General features: G+C 41.4%; 2 protein-coding genes across 1 annotated transcript in view; both read right to left on the minus strand.

The window, feature by feature from the left end:
- LOC127362358 (gap junction delta-2 protein-like) overlaps positions 1 to 25,212 on the minus strand; it is a 678,509-nt gene that overhangs the window by 260,547 nt on the left and 392,750 nt on the right.
- The window catches only part of LOC127362369 (uncharacterized), a 384,160-nt gene that overhangs the window by 55,721 nt on the left and 303,227 nt on the right, over positions 1 to 25,212 (minus strand). The gene's annotated exons all lie outside the window — the stretch shown is intronic.

The raw sequence follows: 25,212 nt of genomic DNA on the forward strand, positions 1-25,212 counted from the left end.
TAGGGTTTAGGTCTGGAGACATGCTTGGCCAGTCCATCACCTTTACCCTCAGCTTTAGCAAGGCAGTGGTCGTCTCAGCGGTGTGTTTGGGGTCGTTATCATGTTGGAATACTGCCCTGCGGCCCAGTTTCCGAAGGGAGGGGATCATGCTCTGCTTCAGTATGTCACAGTACATGTTGGCATTCATGGTTCCCTCAATGAACTGTAGCTTCCCAGTGCTGGCATCACTCATGCAGCCCCAGACCATTCATACTCCCACCACAATGCTTGACTGTAGGCAAGACACACTTGTCTTTGTACTCCTCACCTGGTTGCCGCCACACACGCTTGACACCATCTGAACCAAATAAGTTTATCTTGGTCTCATCAATACACAGGACATGGTTCCAGACATTGTTCCAGTAATCCATGTCCTTAGACTGCCTGTCTTCAGCAGACTGTTTGCGGGCTTTCTTGTGCATCATGTTCAGAAGAGACTTCCTTCTGGGACGACAGCCATGCAGACCAATTTGATGCAGTGTGTGGCGTATGGTCTGAGCACTGACAGGCTGACCCCCCACCCCTTCAACCTCTGCAGCAATGCTGGCAGCACTCATACGTCTATTTTCCAAAGCCAACCTCTGGCTGAACATGTGCACTCAACTTCTTTGGTCGACCATGGCGAGGGATGTTCTGAGTGGAACCTGTCCTGTTAAACCGCTGTGTGGTCTTGGCCACCGCGCTGCAGCTCAGTTTCAGGGTGTTGGCAATCTTCTTATAGCCTAGGCCATGTTTATGTAGAGCAACAATTCTTTTTTTCAGATCCTCAGAGAGTTCTTTGCCATGAGGTGCAATGTTGAACTTTCAGTGACCAGTATGAGAGAGTTTGAGAACGATAACACCAAATTTAACACGCCTACTCCCCATTCACACCTGAGACCTTGTAACACTAACGAGTCAGATGACACCAGGGAGGGAAAATGGCTAATTGGGCACAATTTGGACATTTTCACTTAGGGGTGTACTCACTTTTGTTGCCAGCGGTTTAGACATTAACGACTGTGTGTTGTTATTTTGAGGGGACAGTAAATGTACACTGTTACACAAGCTGTACACTGACTACTTTACATTGTATCAAAGTGTCATTTCTTCAATGTTGTCCCATGAAAAACCTTCATCACAACACTAAACCATTAAAAATCAAATGTGTTTGTTGTAAAATTCCTGAAGGAATCATTAGTGGAATATCTAGAAACATGGTTCTTTTCGAAAGTGTTTTTGTCTTTTCATATGTAGAACACCCCTCTAGTCTCCATATATTATATGGGCAATATTCCTTTTTATTTTGCTGTTAGAAACGAGTATGAAGACATTTTAAAATGTTTTTTCCTTGAACTAGCAAAGCCCAATGGAAAACTGTTTCCTATTCTATCTTCACTCCTGAGAGCTCTTCTCTTTTTTTCATAGTTGAGAGATTTTGTCATAAACTAATGATCCAACAGCAATTATGTACACAATTCTAGAAAATGCTATGACTCAGTTAGTCCTGTGGGTGGTGCTCTAAGCTTGCAGTTACACCACATCATTAGTTCTGGTTTACGGTGGAGCAGATAGAGCTTCTGTCATGCTGTCAGCCATTCTCAGGTTCCACTTTCTGACACCAGTTAAGAAACTGGACTTTTACCTGTCCTTTGTGTGACCACACTGGTTCTCAGATGTTGCCTTAGTGCTCAATTCTGATTTACTACTATAATTTTTTCATTTTCACATTATTTGTTAACTATGACTACTATCAGAAGGCTGTAGATCTAGAATCACGTAAAAGTCACATGAATTCTGATATGACAGTTCACACTGAGGTCACATTGCAAAAACTCAGACCTGTATCTGATTTGGACCATATATGAAAGTGGCCTGAAACAAATCTGATTCCATGTGATTTGTGCTGTTTACACAAAAACAGATTTTTTGAGAAAAAAAAAAAAGAATAGATTTCGGCCACTTGTGCCTGCAGTGTGAACACGACCGGAGTGCTCTCCAATGCAAGCTTCTGGAAGCCTCTTATATAATAAAATATATCAAACAGATTGAACCTTGAATGTTACAATAGTCCCATCTGAGCACCAATTTCTTGTTAGTTCAGCCAGTCTTTCACTAATTCTAAAGAGATTTTTTATTTAAAAGGTTTCCTCAATGTTGAAACAATGGCCCTACTGAGCTCAACCTGGTTGATATACAGTGGGTACGGAAAGTATTCAGACCCCTTTAAATTTTTCACTCTGTTTCATTGCAGCCATTTGCTAAAATAAAAAAAGTTAATTTTATTTCTCATTAATGTACACTCAGCACCCCATCTTGACAGAAAAAAACAGAAATGTAGAAATTTTTGCAAATTTATTAAAAAAGAAAAACTGAAATATCACATGGTCATAAGTATTCAGACCCTTTGCTCAGTATTGAGTAGAAGCACCCTTTTGAGCTACTACAGCCATGAGTCTTCTTGGGAATGATGCAACAAGTTTTTCACACCTGGATTTGGGGATCCTCTGCCATTCTTCCTTGCAGATCCTCTCCAGTTCTGTCAGGTTGGATGGTGAACGTTGGTGGACAGCCATTTTCAGATCTCTCCAGAGATGCTCAATTGGGTTTAGGTCAGGGCTCTGGCTGGGCCAGTCAAGAATGGTCACAGAGTTGTTCCGAAGCCACTCCTTTGTTATTTTAGCTGTGTGCTTAGGGTCATTGTCTTGTTGGAAGGTGAACCTTCGGCCCAGTCTGGGGTCCTGAGCACTCTGGAAGAGGTTTTCTTCCAGGATATCTCTGTACTTGGCCGCATTCATCTTTCCTTCAATTGCAACCAGTCGTCCTGTCCCTGCAGCTGAAAAACATCCCCATAGCCTGATGCTGCCACCACCATGTTTCACTGTTGGGATTGTATTGGGCAGGTGATGAGCAGTGCCTGGTTTTCTCCACGCATACCGCTTAGAATTAACGCCAAAAAGTTCAATCTTGGTCTCATCAGACCAGAGAATCTTATTTCTCATAGTCTGGGAGTCCTTCATGTGTTTTTTGGCAAACTCTATGCGGGCTTTCATATGTCTTGCACTGAGGAGAGGCTTCCGTCGGGCCACTCTGCCATAAAGCCCCGACTGGTGCAGGGCTGCAGTGATAGTTGACTTTGTGGAACTTTCTCCCATCTCCCTACTGCATCTCTGGAGCTCAGCCACAGTGATCTTTGGGTTCTTCTTTACCTCTCTCACCAAGGCTCTTCTCCCACGATTGCTCAGTTTGGCTGGACGGCCAGGTCTAGGAAGAGTTCTGGTCGTTCCAAACTTCTTCCATTTAAGGATTATGGAGGCCACTGTGCTCTTAGGAACCTTGAGTGCTGCAGAAATTCTTTTGTAACCTTGGCCAGATCTGTGCCTTGCCACAATTCTGTCTCTGAGCTCCTTGGGCAGTTCCTTCGACCTCATGATTCTCATTTGCTCTGACATGCACTGTGAGCTGTAAGGTCTTATATAGACAGGTGTGTGCCTTTTGTAATCAAGTCCTATCAGTTTAATTAAACACAGCTGGACTCCAATGAAGGAGCAGGACCATCTCAAGGAGGATCAGAAGAAATGGACAGCATGTGAGTTAAATATGAGTGTCACAGCAAAGGGTCTGAATACTTATGACCATGTGATATTTCAGTTTTTCTTTTTTAATAAATTTGCAAAAATTTCTACATTTCTGTTTTTTTCTGTCAAGATGGGGTGCTGAGTGTACATTAATCAGAAATAAAATTAACTTTTTTGATTTTAGCAAATGGCTGCAATGAAACAAAGAGTGAAAAATTTAAAGGGGTCTGAATACTTTCCGTACCCACTGTAGCCTTTAGTTTATTGTGTTATTGAGTTGTCCCGTGTTGAATGTCATTAAAGGGATAACATCACTGAGAGCTTCTTCCTGTCTCTTATTCCATGCCTCTACCACAATATATATATATACACACTCCTGAACAAAATCTTAAGACCAGGAGAAAAATTACAAGTATTCGCATTTCGCGTTGGTGGAACATAACCAGGTTGTAAGTAGAGCTTCAAAATGCCAAAAGAAGAAACAGGAGCAAGAGACAAAAAAATAGAGAAGGCAATTTATTGAAAATTGCATTTAAACTCAAACAGGCTGTTCATCAGCTGATCAAAAGTTTAAGACCATAGCCTTAAAAAGTCCAAATCTGTGCAAAAATCTGGCTTTCATGTCATTTTCTATTAGGCATTCACACTGTCATGACCCCCTGATGGCAAAGGCAAAAAGGCTTTCTGTCTTTGAACGTGGCAGGATTGTTAGGTTGCACAAGAAAGGCCTATTGCAACGCACCATCACTGCTGAGGTTGGACGCAGTAAGACAGTCATTTTAAATTTCTTAAAAGGTCCTGAGCGTTATGGGACAAAAATGTCAAATGGTAGACACAAAAAAATTTCACCTGCGCTGAGCCGGAAGATCCAACGGGCTGTCCGTGAAGACACAGGCCGATCCTTGACCCAAATTAAGGCCCTAACTGATGCTGACTGTAGCGCAATAACCATCAGACAGCATCTGTGACAGAAGGGCTTAAAGAACAGAAAACGTCTTCAAAGGCCACATCTCTTCCCACACCACAAACCTGCCCGTTTGCACTTTGCAAGGGAGCACCAAACATGGGACATTGAAAGGTCAACGTTACTGGCATGACAAAGAGATCCCACTGGAGATGTTTTCTAGGCGGCACATCATGATCTGGGGTGCTTTTGTGGTGCTCGTCTGTGTGGTGATCTACTGGGTCTTTCAGCAGGACAACGCTGCAGTTCACAACGCCCGCCTGACAAAGGACTTCTTCCAGAAGGATAACGTTGCTCTTTTGGACCATCCTGCGTGTTCCCCTTATCCAAATCCCTTTGAGAACGTTTGGGGATGGATGGCAAGCGAAGTTTACAAAAACAGAGATCAGTTCCAGACCGTGGATGCCCTTCGTGAAGCCATCTTCACCACATTGAGCAACATTCCCACCATCCTCCTGGAAACACTCGCATTTAGTTCTGTTTTGGGGTTTTTTAAGGCTTTGGTCTTAAACTTTTGATCAGCTGATGAATTTGAATTTTCAATAAATTGCGTATGCTATTGTTTTGACTCCTGCTCCTGTTTCTTCTTTTGGCATTTTGAAGCTCTACTTACAATCTTGTTATGTTCCACCAACGCAAAATGCAAATACTTGTCATTTTTCCCCCGGTCTTAAGATTTTGTTCAGGAGTGTATATATATATATATATATTTTACTGTCTTTAATCAATAGTGACAGCTGAAGAGTGACAGGAAAAGGCAGGGAGAGAGAGGATGACACACAGCAAAGGGCCACAGATCAGCGTCAAACCCATGGCCGCTGCACCAAGGACTCAGCCTTTGTACACAGGTTTCTGCATTAGGTTCCTACTGAAGTATAATTATTTTGTTACTCACACAGGGGAAAATATTGCATTTGTTGGGGGTTATTCTCAGCAGCAAATTCACATTCAGTGCTCTACAGAGTATTTGGGGCAGCAGGACAGTGTATCTGAGACTGAGTCAAAATAAATTACAGTGTGTGTGTTCAATGTTCATGTCACCCGAGCGCAACAGTGTGGCTCTAATATGTATATGTATTTTCACATTTAACTGTCTATAAACACTAGACCTATGCCTTATATGTAGTTGAGTTGTGTATTTCCATTATCCCAAATGTTTCCAACAATGTTCAAACTCAGAGAAATCTGTCATTTTATTCAGGTAACGCTGCGTTTCACTGGTCGCCTGTCTATGGCGTCATATCCCCTTTGTGCCTGCGTCAGCGTTGTGGTTGTCTGCCAGAAGCTTTCATACATTGACTGTTTATAAAGTTTGAAGCCACATTGTTACCATCCACCGTTTAGATCTTGGTGCTTTTTAACTCTAGATTTGAACCGGATGAAGGATTTTAGTCATCAGACATCTGGATTTTAAGTTATCAGAGAAACCCCCAAGTCCTTTGTCTGTCCAACAGTCTGGGAGAAACAGTGATTTTCAAGGTGGAACTGCTTTATTCAGTGTTTTTAGTGGTTTTAATCAGCAGGTCTGTTTGTTTGGAGAGGAGGAGACCTCTGTGGATAATTGGGCTCCCGGCAGAAACCTCCTGAACCACATTCACCCTTTCACACACATTCACTCAGTGATGGCAAAGTCCATCGAACAGAAACTAACATTCATACACACTCACACACCGATGCACGGCAATTTAGGGTTTAGTATCTTGCTCAAGGATACTTCAACATGTGGCACCAGGAGCCGGGGATCAAACCCACAACCTTCTGATTAAGGAACAACCTGCTCTGCCTCTGAGCCACAGCCGCCCAGTGAAGGTGAAGACAACTACTCCCATGATCCCACGCTACTTCACAACATTACCAAACATTTAATAGTTTTTGGATGACAATGGAACGCTGGTACAGAGGAAGAAAATATATCAAGCTATTGTTGGTCTTTAATCTTTTCATTGGCTTTGTTGACTATAAGAGCAATATAGAATGTCATATAAAGACACTTGGGAACTGCTGTTGATACCAGCTCACATTAGTAACCACCAATTGCTGTGGCTCAGAGGAAGAGCGGGTCGTCCACTAATCGGAAGGTTGTTGGTTTGATCCCTCGCCACATGTCGAAGTATCCTTGAGCAAGATACTGAACCCCAAATTGCTCCTGATGCTGTGCATCGGTGTGTGAATGTGTATTAATGAGTTAGTTTCTGTTCTGTGGACTTTGCCATCGCTGAGTGAATGTGTGTAAAAGCACTGAGTGGTCGGAAGACTAGAAAGGCGTTATACAAGTACAGGTCCATTTACCATTTACCAATGTCTTAATGACTGGGGAAACGTGTGTGTTTTCTGTTACTGTTCTGTGTCTCAGTTTCCCAGCCCCACTACTTCACTGTTTGTTATGTTCTCCAGCAGCAGACGGGCCCACGTGCAGGGCCGACTCTGCCAGCTGTTAGATGAAGCTTTGCTTTGATGTGCAGAGCCACAGCTCTTTGATGGAAGTTCATTACAATGAGAACTAACAGCTTTTGTTTAAAAGCCTCCTTGATGTGCCTGCACCATGAAGGAAAAACAGGATACAGTTTGATTTGAACTAAATGTCCCCGTGTTTGTCTGTCGCTGCACTGAAGCAGAGTCAACAGGCAGCTTACAACACTGCTCATCACATTTTATTTACAGACTTACATACATTTTTTTGTTACATGTGAAGACAGACAGGGCTCAAATCCTGATGATGATGATGATGATGATAAGGATGGAGAATACACTGAGGGCAAGCTTCACTGTGGCTTTTACATGTGCTGTATTTATCAAACAGATGCAGCAGGCTGGGGTCACAGTCTGCATGTCATTTGTGTGAGTGTTAACAGTGGTTGATTATGTATCCTGCTGGATTTACTGAGGTCACTCACACTATTTGTGACAGTTTTGCAAGGAAAATTCTCCTCTGATGGGATTTACATAACCACAAGGAAGTGTAGTGGTGGAAGTAAATGTATATCATTATATAGGCTTGTATATAACTAAAAACTGATAATTAGTAACAAAAATGAAGCAATTAGGCAAAAAATTTTTAGCTTAATTATTAGGGTATTATTAATGAACACAATATCTGATTACTGCAACATTTCTTGATGCTGTAATATTGTTAGTCTGAACACGCCTTTCTGATTGATTTTAAGTTTGAAAATCCACAGATTCTGTACAATAACTATCTACATAAATACCACGTGCAGAGTGCAAGAGCTGTGATTGGTCAGCGTGGGTTTGTTTTCTGCTGTCGGTGATCGTTGAGAGCAACGACAACATGAAGCAGGTTGAAGAAAGACTCATGGACCAAGAAGGCTTTCACAGGACACAGGCTTTAGGTTCAAAAGTTGGGTTTATTTCTAGGGATGACTAACTGGAAACCTGCAATTGATATAGGTTGATCAGAAAGTATATTATGTTATTAATTGAAGAACCATTTACAGAATTGAACTTCCAGAGCAATGTAAAAAATGTAGTGTAAGGACGCCTGTTTAGCTCACCTGGTAGAGCTGGAGTCCTTGCTGCAGCGGTCTAGGGTTCAAATCTGACCTGTGGCCCTTTGCTGTGTGTCATCCCCTCTCTCTACCCCCCTTTCCTGTCTATATTCACCTGTCACTATCAATTAAAGGCAATAAAAGACAAAAAAAATGTAATGTATACAAGTACAGAATTTAACTTGTTTCAGTCGAGTACTCTGCATAAGTCCCATCATATTACAAAGTACAGGAATCAGTAAACGCACAGGGTTAGGAGGGAAATAGGAGGAAGTAATTTTAGCTAAATTTAGGTTTGATGACACAGGCAAATGGTAAATGGACCTGTACTTGTATAACGCCTTTCTAGTCTTCCGACCACTCAAAGTGCTTTTACACTACGTGCTACATTCGCCCTTTCATACAGTGATGACAAAGCCCATCAAACAGAAGCTAACACATTCAAACACATTCACACAGCATCTGGAGCAATTTGGGGTTCAGTATCTTGCTCAAGGATACCTCAACGTGTGACAGGAGGAGCCGGGGACGACCCGCTCTGCCTCTGAGCCACAGCCGCCCCACTAAAGAAAACTGTTCCTAGTGGGGGAAAATAGGTCAGAAGAATTGTCCCACTGCAAAAAACAACACATACTCATGAACTGAAATAAATAAAAGGGAGAACAGCTCCTCCAAAGTATCAGGAGGTAAAACATTTTTTGAAGGATACAATGTTATATCACAGGATCTAGCTAACTCAGGGTAGTGTTGTTGAGTTTTATTTTATGTTTGTTTACTTGTTAGTAATGTAAAACCGATTGTCTACATACTAATACAGTAGTTGGCGGTATGCACCTTCAAAGTAAATGATTGCCATCTGATTGCCATAAAACAAAAAGAAGATGAAGAAGATCCCCCATTTGTTGCTAGACCAGGAAGGAGCCTCAGCAGCCAGGTAACTCAATGGCAAAGAATGAATTAACAACTTATTAAACCAACTAGCAATATGGATTTTGCAGGCTTGTTTTTGGGATTGTTGCAGCCTAAAATGTCAGATATCACGGCAGCTTTTCTTTAAAATTGCGATGTTCTGATGTTTTTGGCCTTTTTTTTGCAATGAAACTGCGTGAGAAAGTGAAAATTGCGAAAATATTTCTAATTTTCTTTTTTTTGTATAATATAATAATAATAATAATAATAATAATAATAATAATAATAATAATAATAATAATCAAGTCCCACCCCATTAGCCACTCCACACTGTCTGTTTAAGGCTGTAGCAGGCTCAGTTTTAAAGCAGAGAATAAAGAATACTGGTATCATATGAAACTATATGACCTAACGCATCCATTGGTACTAGCCTAACTGGTAATGATACTTTGTTGGAAATGGAAATAACGCTCCAAAGTTAGGCAAAATTTTGATAATGGAAAAACTGGCATTTTAAAAAAGAAAAAACATTTTCAAAAGGACCCTTGGCCCCTAACCTTAAGATATCTGAATTAAAATCTTATGGGTACCTGCAGGGGACAAGAAAGACAGAGCGAATGACATGTGGCAAAGGGCCACAGGGCAGAGTTGAACCCATGGCCCCTTCAGCAAGGACTCAGCCTTGGTACATTGGGCGTCAGCTATAGGTGAGCTATCAGGACGCCCCAGACATGATACTTTATGCTAATCCCAATTAGTTTTTTGCATGTGGCATGAATGTGTTATTTTCCCCTGAATATTTCTGCATCCATAAACTATCAGACTGGAAACCTGAGACACATACTAAATGCTATCTCTGCAGAAGTCAGTGACCCACTTCTGGCATCTCAGTCAAAAAAACACCCCTGGTTTGGTGATGTATGGCTCAATTGTTGGCACAGGGGACTGATATGATTGGTAAAACTGGTGGAAAACTACAATGATTGGACAAAATTGCAAGTTCATGCAGAATTCACAGGGATTGGTTGAATTTACGTTAATTGTTGGGATCACAACATTGTACCTTTCTGGAAGGACTGGTAGGTTAGATACCAGTTTCTCTGCTATCAAGTTTCTCTGGTAGCTTATCTACTGGTGAAAATGAATCTATATATCAATGTCTAATCTCCAGAGTATACTCTGCTTTACTGGTATTGTTGATATTAAAACATAAAACTATTCAAGTTCTGTATTCAGAATGTGAGATGAATGACCCAATTTCCCCCCCAGGGATCAATAGAGTATTTCTGATTCATGAAGGTTTCCAGATTACCAGTGTGCTCCCTACTGTATCACTCTTCCTACAGAGGCAGGTCTTTTCAGGTTTGTGAAATGTGCCTGCACAAAGACAGAGCCCCGACATACAGTACAGTTCCTTTATTTAGTAAGCAATTATACTTATACTAGCTATTATTTAAAAAATTAATAATAACTAATCAACTATATGTAGTGTTTATACGTGGTCTATGTAAATGAGAGCAGTCATATGTCACTTCCCTGTCTTTCAGAATGACCACCCCTTTTGGGTGAAACAAGCACTGTAAAAGTGCCTAGTGGCACCATTTCTAAAAGTTGCTATGTCACATTCTGCACATCAAACAATAAAAAACCCTAGTTTAAGATTTTCTATCCTTCCCGAAGAGCAAAGGACAATAAAAGAATAGATCTATGGCTTGAGATCATCCACAACTGTGGGACCCGGAGTGTCAATGTGTGTACTTCTGTGGTAGACACTCAAAGGTTAGTTAATGATGTTACTGAGTAAAAGATATGTGCCGATTGTAACTGTAGATTGAAGAGAATCAGAGAACAATTGTAGTGATGGTGGAACTAAATAGGGCCCTACCATAAAACACCTGCTTTTAGAATGAAGTTCAGTTTGACAGTCAGTCCACTCAAAAGGATATTTTAACCATCTATAATAAAAGTAACTCAGGAAGTGGAGCTAAAAACCAACCTGGTTTCTACTTCTTTGGTTCGTAGTAAAAGGTAATGTCACATTGGAAAAAAGATGAGATTCAATAAGGTAGTTGTATATGTCAGGTTGGTCCACTGTGATGAAGGGAGACTGAAAGGACACTCCATCAAACCCTATGTCTTTCATTTTTTCTATACAACTATGCAAATCGTTGAACATTAACAACCTATACCTGATAGCTAAAAAGCAACACAATACTCTATTTCATGCTATTACATTGGCAAAGACCTAGGGGGGGCTAAAAGTGTTCCATCAGAGAGGGGTACAGCCAGGACAGCTGGGAGCAAAGAACACAGCCCTTTAGCCTCCAGCTGCTCTTTCTCTTCAGCATCCCACTACCCAGTCTCGCTACAAGAACTTTGATCTTTGTAGTCTCTAAGCAGAGACTGCTACAAATAGGGATAACAGCCCAGTCTCTCCTCCAAAGTGCCCACAATGTTGCACTCAGTTGTACACAAATACAGAAATAGTTGTGTGAAAAATGAAAGGAGAGCTTAAGAGAGAAATACAAACCCTGTCTACCTTCAGACCTTGACAATCACCGCATAAAGATTGTGTGTTATATTCATGGAAAGTTACCAAAATTGTTGGTTGGTTTTAATTCATACTGAGGCTTTATGTGGTTGCTCTGCTGAAAGTACTGATATTTCCAATCTAAGAGTAACCTATCCTCTTCAGAAAAAAAAATTGTGTTCCTCATGTTACTTTCTGGTGTGACAGGCAGTTGGCTCCTGCAGACCAAAGATATAAAATGTGTGGGTAAACTGACTTCTCCAAGAACCCAGATGGTTAATTAAGTCACAGTTTGTCATCTCTTATTATCTTTGTATTTGATAGCAGTCCAGTCTTCTGTGTTCATCCAAAGAGGAACACTTAGGGGATCTTTTCATCTGTGTTTCCCAGTTTGATCTGAGAGAATGGTTTCTTATGAAAACATCCCAATAGCTCCTGCAATTTGTTCAAGATCCCCCAGGTTTCAAGACTCCTCACTAGCTTCGCTAATAACAGCAACGATATGCTATTCATGCTCATCTGTTAAATGTTTCGCTGCTTGGATAAACATTACATCCATTTATCATTTGCACTGGGGAAATCAAATAAGCTAAGGAGTGTAAATCAGCACCTCTCCACTAATATCCATAACATACCTTATCTTGCTTTAGCCTAGCTTTTGTGTAGGCAGAGCTTTTAGAGCTTCCTGCTCTCTTTCCCCAAAGTAATATTTAAAACATTTTATACCATGAGCTGCTCAGCAGATCTACAGCCTGTCAGTGTCAGCCACTGGGGGCTTCACTGATACAGTTCAATGGTTCAGTGCTGCACTTTAGAGAACTGTAGACTTCCTGCCAACGCAATTTGCTCTGTGCTGCTTGTGGGTTGCAGCTCAGCAAAGATGGTATTTGAGAAACATGTCTTAAATGGATTAAATTATTATATACTGAACCATTAGCAGAAATTAAAACGAATAGCCAATTTTCAAAGCCCTTTAATCTTTATAGATCTACACGACAAGGCTGTCCCATGTCCCCTCTATTGTTTTTATTTGCCATCGAACCCTTGGCCATGCCTATCCATCAATTGTCTGAAATTACAGGTATGACTATAGGTAAGACGGAGCATCGTTTGTCTCTATTCGCAGACGATATTGTTGTGTTTGGGAACCTCAATTAATGCACTTAGCATGCTTCTGAGGGAGTTTGGTCAGTTCTCTGGCCATAAAGTCAACAACAGCAAAAGTGCCTCATTATTAGTGAATAGAGGAATTAAAATGATTTAATTATCAATTATGACCCTCTGCTAAAAGAAGTAGGAGAATCTCTGGAGAAATGGAGTTCAATGCCTATTTCTATGATAGGACGAATTTATATCATTAAGATGTATATCCTGCCCAAATTTTTATATCTTTTTCAGTCCATCCCACTCCCTCTGCCCGCCTCTTTTTTCTCCATACTTAACAAAAACTTCACCTGCTTTATATGGAATAGTAAGCATCCTAGACTGCGACTCTCCCTGTTACACCTACCATATGTGTAAATGCAGCCGTTTCTTGAATTTATTTTGAAATACATGCTTTTATTTTGAAATTAGTAAAAAACAGGAAGTAGCGCTTGTAAGCTTCACACAGAGACCGAGGAGCACCTGTAGCGGTGATGTCTGCTAATTCGTCTCCCTCTTTTTTGTTTATCACTCCATGCTTCGTGAACTGTGTGAATGAGGTTTATGAGAGGTTTTTGATGAAGAATGTATTTTTGACCGTGAAGACTGCTACTGGGGAATGACTCTGCCGTTGGTTGATGAGCAGGCTAAAGTGTTCTACGGTGTTGGTGGTAATAAACATCTGTGAAAGGAACCGGAGTCTTGCATCCAATCAATGGGCGGCATAGTAGAACACTAATGCATCGGTGACGGTGAAGACTCCGAGCGGATGAAGATAGCTGCAGGCCACATGCGGTAAAGGGAAGTGCCACCTCGTGGACTGTTCGTGTGACTCCAAGGGCAAGCGGTCAAGGCTACACAAGCAAGCACGTCAAGGAGAGTGTCTTGAAAGTAGCGCAAGTACTTGTTAGCTGCCATTAAGTTTCTAGCACACGGACATTTCATTTGCGTTTTTCATTAAAGCTACAGTGGACATTTTTTCCTGCAATTGATTATCTAATAAGAATCAAAGAAAAGTAAAAGTAGATAAGTAAACTCACCATTCTCCCAGTTAAGTCTAAGATGTTCTAAGTTAATATCAAAGTATTGTTCATATAAGTGAGTGTTTCGTAATTAGACTGTGCCAAGAGTATTTACACTTTGTTAAATGCTATTGTATTGCTCATTTATGGAAGTGTGTTTTATGATGCTGTAATGTTTGATATGCGTTATACAAAGTTAACCTAAGGTAGTAATAGGGATTTCTATTTACATTTCATTTCATTTTCAACAATTCATGTCATATCATATTTGCACACACTAGAGAACGGAATACATTTTATGTAGATTTCAACACATTTAACACTCTGCACATTTAATGTCACACGCAAAAGAAAATACTTTTCTGCCAACTGAAAAGGTCACTCATGGGGACCTTCAAGAAGATAGTGACGCAGAGCAGACTACCACAGCAAGCTGACGCTGATGAGCAAGCAGAAGACACACAATCTCAGGTTGGTGACGATGACACACAACTGCCTCCAGGAATCAGGAAAACTGGACGCACACGAAAGCTCACTGAAAGGGGAAAAGCTTTGTTAGATGACAAATTAAAGAATCTAAATGTGAGTTTTGTAAAGATGTACAGAAGATGGAAGTATCATATCAATGGCTTAAAAAGGTCCATTAAGAATAATGATGCTGATGATCTGATTGATGAAATTGTAAATGCAATCAACACCATCCAAGCTGACATTGACAAAACTTACCTCAAAATAAGAGGCATTTCAAGTCCTGAGCCTGACATTCGGAGAATGAATGATACATGTCAAGCATTCACTAGGATTGCAAATATAAAGGTTTAACACTTTCGCAGTGGTGATAATTCAGAAGACATATCCTGGCCTGATGCTAAGTCAGTGTTTGACAGCACAGTGTCTAGTGGCTCCTCAGCTCAAACTGCTAAGTCAAAGGCTTCATCCAAGGCATCCAGACACTCTTCCATCCTGTCCCTGAATGCAAAACAAGCAGCAGCTGAAGTTGTAGCTACGCAAGAGGTGATAACGATAACAAATGCACAACATCAACAAAAGGAAGAAATTCAAAGACTTGAAGTGGAAGAACAAATCTTAAAGGCTGAAAGAGAAGCTAAAGAAAGGGAAATTGAAGCAGACAGTGCTAGAAAAAGAGCTCAGTTCATAGCAGAAACTGCTGATAGAAAAATTAAGCTGGAAGGGAAAAGAAGAGAAGTAGAATGGCTAGAAGAACTTAAAGGGCATGTTGCAGCACAAGCAAGGCTGCAAGTTTATTCAGAATCTCTCCACCCACCACTTACACTTAACCCTTTAATTGATCCATTTTTTCCCTCCCATCAAGCACCAGTTTCCAAAGCTCTTCCTGCTCAACAAGCCAAGCCCAGTCAAGTCCATCGCCCACATGAGGTCACAGCTCCCCAAAACCCCCTTCCATGTCCCTGCATGTACACATCACATTTGGTTCCACAGCCAGCCACATTTACTCAAGTCCCTGTTAGTCAAGTCATCACCCCAGCTGCACTTCCACTCATGCAACAAGCCCCACCCACTCAATTTTCTGCCACTCAAGCCTTTTCAACTTCGCATGAAGCTTCTAATGACTTTGGGAGAACTCTTGCTGAAGCGATCACAGCTAACCGAGTTCCAATCCCAGAACCTGAGGTACTCAAGGGAGATCCTCTCAAGTACAATGATTGGAAGCTTTCCTTCTGTACTCTGATTGATCGCAAGAACCTGCCAACTCAAGAAAAGCTCTTCTTTCTACGCAAGTATGTTGGTGGCTCAGCCAAGAGAGCTATTGAAGGACATTTCCTTGTAGAAACAGAAACAGCTTATCGTGCTGCCTGGGACATACTTGAAGACAGATTTGGTAATCCATTTATAGTTGCCAAGTGATACCGTGACAAGATACATAAAATTGGCCCCAAAGACAGTGAAAATCTTTGTGAGTTTGTTAATTTTCTGAGCAGTGTGGAATCAGCTATGCCATATGTTCAAGGTCTACAAACTCTCAACGAGAGTCAAGCTACCGGATTGGTTGAGCTCACGCTGGAATAGAGAAGCCACAATTTATCAAGATGAACACAAAATGTTCCCTGACTTCAGACACTTCGTGAGATTTCTCAACATTGAGGCTCGAATTGCATGTAACCCCATTACATCATTATATGCAGTGAATCCAACTGACCAAGAAAGATCAAAGCCAACAGAAAGAGAACAGTCTAAGTATCAAAGAAATCAAAACTTCAGTGCTAAGACTTTCACCACAAATACAAGTGAGAAGACAAGCTTCACATGCATTTTTTGCAAGAAGAAAGGCCACACTCTCCTTAGGTGTCGCACGATTATGGAGAAGCCAGTTGAAGAAAGGCTTAAGTTTGTACAACTGGAGAAGTTATGTTTTGGCTGCCTTAAGATTGGCCATAACTCCAAAGCTTGTACATCCAGGAGTGTGTGTGACTTATGTGGTAAACGCCACCCCACATGCCTACATCAAGATCGTGGGAAAAAGGATCAAGAACAAGCTGCAAAAAACAAACAAGAAAGGTCAAATGAAAACAAAGACAAGAACCAACAGTCTGAATCAATTGAAACACAGCAAGCTACCTCTAACCGAGTTGTTCAAGAGAAGAGCAGCACTCATACTTCATCAATTGTTCCAATTGTTCCAGTCTATGTCTCCACGACAACTGAACCAGGAAGTTCTAGTGTATGCCTTACTTGATAGTCAGAGCGACACAACCTTCATCCTGAAACATGCAGCTGAAACATTGTGTGCCAAGAAAGAGCCAGTAAAGCTTACAGTGTCCACAATAACATCAAAAACAAAGGTGGTGAATAGCCAAAAGGTGCAAGGACTACAGGTAAAAGGCATCAGCTCTGACATTAAAATCAAACTCCCAACAACCTACACCAGAGATTACATACCAGCAAACAGATCCCATATACCCACAAGCACAACTGCAAAGTCCTGGCCTCACTTGAAACATTTGGCAGATGAAATGTCTCCTGAGCTTGACTGTGAAGTAGGATTGTTAATCGGCTATAATTGTCCCCAAGCCTTACTTCCCAGAGATGTCATCACAGGCAATGAAAACCAGCCGTATGCACGAAGGTCTGTGTTGGGTTGGAGCATTATCGGCTACAGCAGCCCCGATGTTGATTATGACCAGGAGGATGAAATTGGTGTCAGCCACCGTGTCACCATAAAGAAAGTTCTGCCAGCTACCAAACCCTCTTCTAAGCTTAAATCTGAGGTCCATTTTGTTTATAGAACTCAAGTCAAGGAAATGATCACTCCGGCAGATATGCTCAAGGTCTTTGAGTCAGATTTTACTGAGAAGTTCAGTGAAGAAGTTCTAATTTCACAATAAGATATTAAGTTCTTGGCGAAGCTGAAAGAAGGCATCAAGCAGAAGCCAAATGGACATTACAAAATGCCGTTGCCTTTCAAGGAAGAGAGGCTAAGTCTGCCAAACAACAGTGTGTGCAGAACATCGACTCAGGTGTCTGGAAAAACGGCTCAAGAAAAATGACCAATATCACAAGGATTATGTGTCTTTTATGAGGACATAATAACAAGAGATGATGCTGAAAAGGTCCCAGAGTCAGAGTTAACCAATCAGATCACATGGTATATCCCTCACCATGGGGTTTACCACGCCCAAAAACCAGGAAAGATTTGCGTGGTATTTGATTGTTCAGCTAAGTTTCAGGATATATCACTGAATGAGCATCTTCTCACCGGGCCAGACCTTACAAATACTCTTGTAGGTGTCTTGTGTCGCTTCCGCAAAGGACAAGTAGCCATCATGTGTGACGTGGAGCGGATGTTCCATCAATTTCATGTCGCGTCGAGGGACCAAGATTACCTCCGATTTCTGTGGTGGGAAAGAGGCAATATGGAAGCTCCACTGCTGCATCGTCACCTGGATGCGCGAACTTTGGGCTCAAGCACCTGGCTGCAGAAGGAGAAGGCAAATTTAATGAAGCTACAGTGAGGTTTGTACAGCGCAACTTTTATGTTGACGATGGATTGACGAGTTTGGACAGTGAAGGAGAAGCTATCCAGCTCGTCAGAGAGGCAAGAGACCGCTGCAACACTGGTAAGCTCCACCTACACAAATTCATTACCAACAACAAGAAGGTTCTTGACACAATCCCAAAGCAAGAACGTGCTGAAGGTGCAGCTGACCTTGACATGGCCTTGGGAGAACACAAGATGGAACGGGCTCTTGGGGTCCACTGGTGCATTAGCTCAGATAAGTTCCAGTTCAAGGTGAAGATAAAAAAACATCCCTTTACCAGAAGAGGAGTACTGTCAACAGTAGCCTCAATTTCTGATCCTCTTGGATTTGTGGCGCCTCTCATTTTGAAAGGTAAACAGATTCTACAAAGGATGTGCCAAGACAAGGTAGGATGGGACGAGCCACTTCCTGACGACCTCAGGCCGCATTGGGAAGCGTGGCTCCAAGACCTCCACAATCTGTCTTAGTTGGAGATTCCACGGCATTACATACCATTGACAGCCAAGGAAGTTCAGCAGAATGAACTTCGCCACTTTTCTGACGCTAGTGTTTCTGGCTATGGAATGTGTTCTTACCTCAGGGCTGTTTCAAAGTCTGGTCCATTGCACTCTTGTTATGGGGAAGGCAAGGGTTGCGCCGACGAAGGTAACAATCCCAAGGCTGGAACTCTCAGCTGCGGTCGTGGCCACATGGACAAGTGATCTGCTAAGGAGAGAAATGGAGATAGAAGATCTACAGGAATATTTTTGGACCGATTCCAAGGTTGTCCTTGGTTACATTAATAATGATGAAAAACGATTTCATGTATTCGTAGCCAACCGGATCCAACAGATCAAATCAAGCACAGAACCATGTCAGTGGCAATATGTTGCCTCAGAAGATAACCTGGCTGACCATGCCTCTCATGGACTCACCACAAAGGCGCTGTTGTTGCTGTGCACCTGTCTGTCTGTCTGTCTCTCTGTCTGTCTGTCTGTCTCTCTCTCTCACCCCAACTGGTCGAGACAGACGACCACCCACCTAGAGCCGAAGGATCTGTCCTAGGTTTCTGCCTTTTAACAGGCAGTGTTTCCTTGCCCTTGTCTCCAAGGTCTTGCTCATGGTGGTACTGTTGGGTCTCTGTAATTAATGTTAAAGAGTTCGGTCTAGACCTGCTCTATTTGAAAAGTGTCCTGAGATAACTTCTGTTATGAATTGGCGCTATACAAATAAAATTGAATTGAATTGAATTGAATTGAATTGAATTGTAGAGTCTAACTGGTTCACGGGACCTAGCTTTTTGTGGCAAAAGGATCTAAGGAAGGAGAGATAAAGGTGGGAGAACTCAATGAGGACGACCCAGAAATTAAAAGAGCACAGGTTCACACAACAAAGGCAAAGGAGGAGAGGTCTCTATCAGACCGGCTTCAGAAGTTTCCAGATTGGAAGAGAGCCATAAGGGCCATAGCAAGACTGAAACGTCTTGCAAAGGAAGCAAAAGGTCTTAAAACAAGATCTAATGAAGCTACGACACTTGAAGAAAGAAAGGATGCTGAACAGTTCATAATCCGTGTAGTTCAAGAAGAAGCATTCAGTGATGAAATCAAGTCTCTTACACAAAAGAAAGAGATACAAAAAAGCAAGTCAACCGAGCTGCACAAGTTGAACCCTTTCATGGATAGCCAAGATATCCTGAGGGTGGGAGGTAGATTGACACAAGCAACACTCAACCCCCATGTCAAACACCCAGCTATCCTCCCCAAAGGTCATCATGTGTCACGATTGCTGATAAAGTACTACCACGAGAAGGTGAAACATCAGGGTCGTGGAATGACCATCAATGAACTACGCTCAGGTGGGATTTGGATCCTGGGGTGTAGTAGTGAAGTGTCGTCGTTCATCTTCAAGTGCATTAAATGCAGAAAACTCAAAAAGTGTAATCAAGAACAAAAAATGGCCGACCTTCCACCAGAGAGGATGGAAGCTAACCCTCCATTTACCTACAGTGGTATGGACTGCTTCAGACCATTTTATGTTAAAGATGGAAGGAAAGAACTGAAAAGATATGGGCTCCTATTCACCATGTGCTCACGTGCCATCCACATTGAGGTATTGGATGATCTTTCCACTGATGCCTTCCTCAATGCGTTCCGCTGCTTTATTGCCATAAGGGTCAATGTAAGTCAACTACCAAGTGATCAAGGCACAAATTTCGTCAGAGCACACAATGAATTCCAGGAATTAATGAAAGGATTGGAGCAAGAACGTGTGAAAGAGCTAGGATGCAACTTTGTCATGAACCCACCTGCTTCCAGTCACATGGGCGGCGTCTGGGTGAGGCAGATTCGGACTGTGAGGAGTGTCCTCTCATCCATCCTTGACCAGTCAGCTCGATGATTAGACAGCTCTTCATTAAGAACCTTTCTTTACGAAGTGATGGCTTTAGTGAATAGTCGACCATCGACCATGGAACATCTCAATGATCCATTAGGACCAGAACCCCTAACTCCAAACCACATATTGACAATGAAATTGTCAATCATTGCACCACCACCTGGAGAGTTTTTGAGGGAAGATCTCTATCTTCAGAAAAGATGGAAGAGAGTTCAGTTCTTGACCAATGAATTTTGGACCAGGTGGAGAAAGGAGTATTTGCTGAATCTGCAGCAAAGGAGTAAGTGGAACAAGGACAGGAGAAATGCTAAAGTGAATGACATTGTCCTGTTGCAAGAGGAGAGCTCCGTAAGCTTCACACAGAGACTGAGGAGCACCTGTAGCGGTGATGTCTGCTAGTTCGTCTCCCCCTTTTTTTTGTTTATCACTCCATGCTTCGTGAACTGTGTGAATGAGGTTTATGAGAGGTTTTTGATGAAGAATGTATTTTTGACCGTGAAGACTGCTACTGGGGAATGACTCTGCCGTTGGTTGATGAGCAGGCTAAAGTGTTCTACGGTGTTGGTGGTAATAAACATCAGTGAAAGGAACCGGAGTCTTGCATCCAATCAATGGATGGCATAATATTAACATGGGAGACTAAGATTGCTTCATATGAAACTTTATGCAACTCCGTGCAGCCACTATTTGAGGATTTTCAGTCAGGATTTAGAGTTCATCATAGCACAGAGACAGCTCTGGTTAAGCTTAATAATGACCTTCTGATTGCTTGTGACAATGGACTTGTCTCTGTACTTGTATTATTAGATCTTAGTGCTGCATTTGACACCATTGACCTTGAGACTTGAGCATCAAATTGGCATTAAAGGAACCGCACTAAGCTGGTTTAAGTCATATTTATCAGATCGTTCGCAGTTTGTACATGTTAACGATGAATCTTCAATAAATACTACAGTTAGTCATGGAGTTCCACAAGGTTCTGTACTTGGACCAATACTATTTACTTTATATATGCTCCCTTTAGGCAACATTATTAGGAATCACTCCATTAACTTTCACTGTTATACAGATGATACGCAGTTATATCTATCGATGAAGCCCGATGACATTAATCAATTATCTAAATTACAAACATGTCTGTTACGACCCGGCTCGATTTGGAGAGCAGTAACATACAATTGGAATTGGGAAAGATGGAATGAGACAATTGACAGGTTCAAGTTCTAATCAGGTGTTTAATTAAGAGAGTGTGCTTGCACAATGAAATATAACAAAAGAGAGGCTATACAGATGCTGACAAATAACTAGTACACAAAATGAAAATGACTGAGTCACACTAAAGAACAAAAGAGATCAGCACCCATAAGCGTACAAACTAGCGAACAAAAAACAAACTAGCAGTTATTGAGCAACTAAACAGTCACAAAAGATTATAAAGGCACTGGCTGAATCCACTCAGATAACAGCCAGGCAACACTAGAAAGTACAGACACTCTTAACTAACACAATGGTGTGCAACCAACAGCAAGGCGAACTGATCACTAGTTCACAGCCGCCCTGAACTGTGGACACACAAGCTATTTAAGTGCAGCTGGGGTTGATTGAAGACTCCTGATTGGTAGCTTCAGTGGAATTGTAGCCACACCAATCACTGATGCCAGGGGACAGCAACCAGGAAGTAGGCGGTCTCTGCTCCAGAAGGACCAATCCTCAACAGGGAATCACACATTAAACACCACAATGAACATACACTAAACGACAGCCAGCGGCGGCCGTAACAATGTCTTAAGGACATATAATCCTGGATGAGCTGCAATTTTCTGATGTTAAACTCAGAAAAAAAACAAATTCTTGTTCTTGGCCCCAAAAACCTTAGAGACTCACTGTCTAAAGATATAGTTACTCTAGATGGCATTACCTTGGCCTCTAGCACCACTGTCAGGAATCTTGGAGTTATCTTTGATCGGGACATGTCATTTAACTCCCACATAAAGCAGACCTCCAGGACTGCCTTCTTTCATTTACGTAATATTACAAAAATTAGACACATCCTATCACAGACAGATACAGAAAAACTAATCCATGCATTTGTTACTTCAAGGCTGGATTACTGCAACTCTTTGTTATCAGCTTGCCCCAATAAGTCCATTAAAACGCTCCAATTAATTCAGAATGCTGCAGCACGAGTACTGACAGGAACTAGAAAAAGAGATCACATCTCTCCTGTACTAGCTTCTCTGCATTGGCTCCCTGTAAAATGAAGAATAGTATTTAAAATCCTCCTCCTCACCCATAAAGCTCTTCATGGTCAGGCCCCTTCATATCTTAAAGAGCTCATAGTACCCTATTACCCCTCTAGAACACTACGTTCTCTGAATGCTGGGCTACTTGTGGTTCCTATAGTCTCTAAAAGTAGAACAGGAGCCAGAACCTTCAGTGACCAAGCTCCTCTCCTGTGGAATCAGCTTCCAGTTGTGGTTCGGGAGGCAGACACCCTCACCACATTCAAGAGTAGGCTTAAGACATTCCTCTTTGATAAAGCTTATAGTTAGGGCTGGATCAGGTGAGTCCTGAACCATCCCTTAGTTATGCTGCTATAGGCCTAGACTATCGGGGGATTTCCCATGGTGCACTGAGCTCCTCTCTTCCTCTTTCTTTCTGCAATCATTCATGTCCCATTAATGCATGTTACTAACTTCACTTCTTCCCCGGAGTTCTTGTGCTTTCTCGTCTCGCAGGTTCTTATCGATCCTGGTGGAGCCTCCTGCCATGGTCCTGCTAGATTGCCATTGCCAATACTGTTGTTGCTGTGCACCTGTCTGTCTGTCTGTCTCTCTCTCTCTCTCTTTCTCTCTCTCTCTCTCTGTCTCTCTCTCTCTCTCTCTCTCACCCCAACTGGTAGAGACAGATGACCACCCACCTAGCCAAAGGATCTGTCCTAGGTTTCTGCCTTTTAACAGGCAGTTTTTCCTTGCCCTTGTCGCCAAGTGCTTGCTCATGGTGGTACTGTTGGGTCTCTGTAAATAATGTTATAAGGAGTTCGGTCTAGACCTGCTCTATTTGAAAAGTGTCCTGAGATAACTTCTGTTATGAATTGGCGCTATATAAATAAAATTGAATTGAATTGAATTGAATGTATTACTTTCTCACTACGGAGGACCCAGTATGGATAAAGTTAGAAAATAACACATTAGAACTGCAACTGCACCTGTACCTTTACTTGGCACCAACCAAAATACTCAAAAAGCGTACAAATAATCCATTCCTCAAAAATGCTATATCAATCTGGCACGAGGCCCACAATTTTTTAAATGAAGCTCCTAAACTCTCAGGTTTCACACCTATTTGGGGAAATGAAAACTTCAGAGCAGGGAAACACGATATGGGATTCAAACATGGGATAGAAAAAGGACTAAGCAAAATAAAAAATGTATATAATGAAGGGACTCTAATGTCATTCCAGCAATTAATGGATAAACACAACCTTCCCAAGAAACACTTTTTTAAGTATTTGCAAATTCCAAGCTTTGTATATTCCCAAATTAAGACTACCTTAAAACCCACATTATCCACTCTTGAAAAATTCATGGTAAGCCATTTATTTGCCTGAGGTCAGATAAGCGCTGGCACTGTTACCAATACCGCTCCAGATTGGCTTGAATCTTGGACCACAGCTAGACTACTATGGTTATGAATTGGGGGAGAGAATAGGATGGTGACCAACTTTTATAACTCTGCTTTAAACTGCCATTATTATTATTATTATTATTATTATTATGCTATTGTTTATTATTATTGTTATTATTATCCCCTTGTTTGTTTCTATTTATATACTTATATACTATAATTTTATGTGTGATTTTTTTATTATTATTATATATTTTTTATTATTTATTTATTTTATTTTAGTTTAGGTATTTTTTTATTTTATTGTTATCTTATTTACTCTCTTATTTATTTTCCTCCGTGAGAATTGTTTGTTATGAGAGGGCAGGAAGGGATTTTACTACTGTTATTGTTTGTTCATTGTGTATTGTTTATTGAAAACGACCAAAAACAAAATAAATAAACAAATAAAAAGATGATATTTGTATACTAACAGTGGGGCAGTTTGATTTTATTTCTTTGGTACTTCAGTAGCTTGAGGAACAGTTTAGAGAGGAGGAATCAATCTCTAAATCACATTTCTAAATAATAAAGGCATCTATTAATAATTACAAATTCGTTGTATTTTACTGATGCTAAGATATTAGAAAAATATCATCCCAATTTCATCTTGAACTTTTTTTTTTTAAGTAATTTCTTTGGCCTCGTCCTGCCTTTATTAGATAGGGACAGCGGAAGATAGACAGGAAGGGGGGGTAGAGAGAGGTGATGACATGCAGCAAAGGGCCAGAGGTCAGATTCGAACCTTTGCTGCTGCAGCAACTCCGTATGGGTTGCCAGCTCTACCGACTGAGCTAACCTGGCGCCCACATCATGAACTTTTAAGCCAGTGCACCGATGTGAATCAATGAATCTCACCATCCCTAGTGTGAACTGAGGTAAACATCATCATCACATCACATCCTTGTGAGTTTAATATTTCAGCTTGTGAAAAATAAGTTTTGCAGTCATCCCAAGGCTGTATGACTCCACTTAATAAGCAGAGGCTTTTCTCGGTGGAAAAGATGTTTTCACTCTAATACTGACTGGCTTCAGTAAGAGTTTGACTACGTTATATGGTTTGTTGATCTGACTGGCTGAAGTTTGCCTGCGATACACATATCTATGATATACAGTTGGTCCATCCAATTGCCTGCCAAGTAGTATCTGAAAGTGCCTGCCCTTTTCTAAACAGCGAAGACTTTGTTGTGCAGTCAGGTTAGGTCAAAATACAGCATGCGCTTTTTTCCAGTTTGGTCATTCACAAGCTACATTTGTATTTTTTCAGTGTAAGACAAATAAATCTGGACACGACTTGGAACTCCAACTCTCTGGAAATTCTGGACCTTGTGTGTTTTTCTTTACACTATATGATTCTGTTGATGTACGGGCCATTGTGGATGGTGACCTACAAACACAAACCAACACAAATTGGTGATATATGACAGGACAAATTGTTCCTTAGGGCAGAGAGAGAGATGAGGCATGTATAGGGTGGGTAAAGG

Source organism: Dicentrarchus labrax, unplaced genomic scaffold (assembly GCF_905237075.1).
Source record: "Dicentrarchus labrax unplaced genomic scaffold, dlabrax2021, whole genome shotgun sequence".
Lineage (NCBI taxonomy): Eukaryota > Metazoa > Chordata > Actinopteri > Moronidae > Dicentrarchus > Dicentrarchus labrax.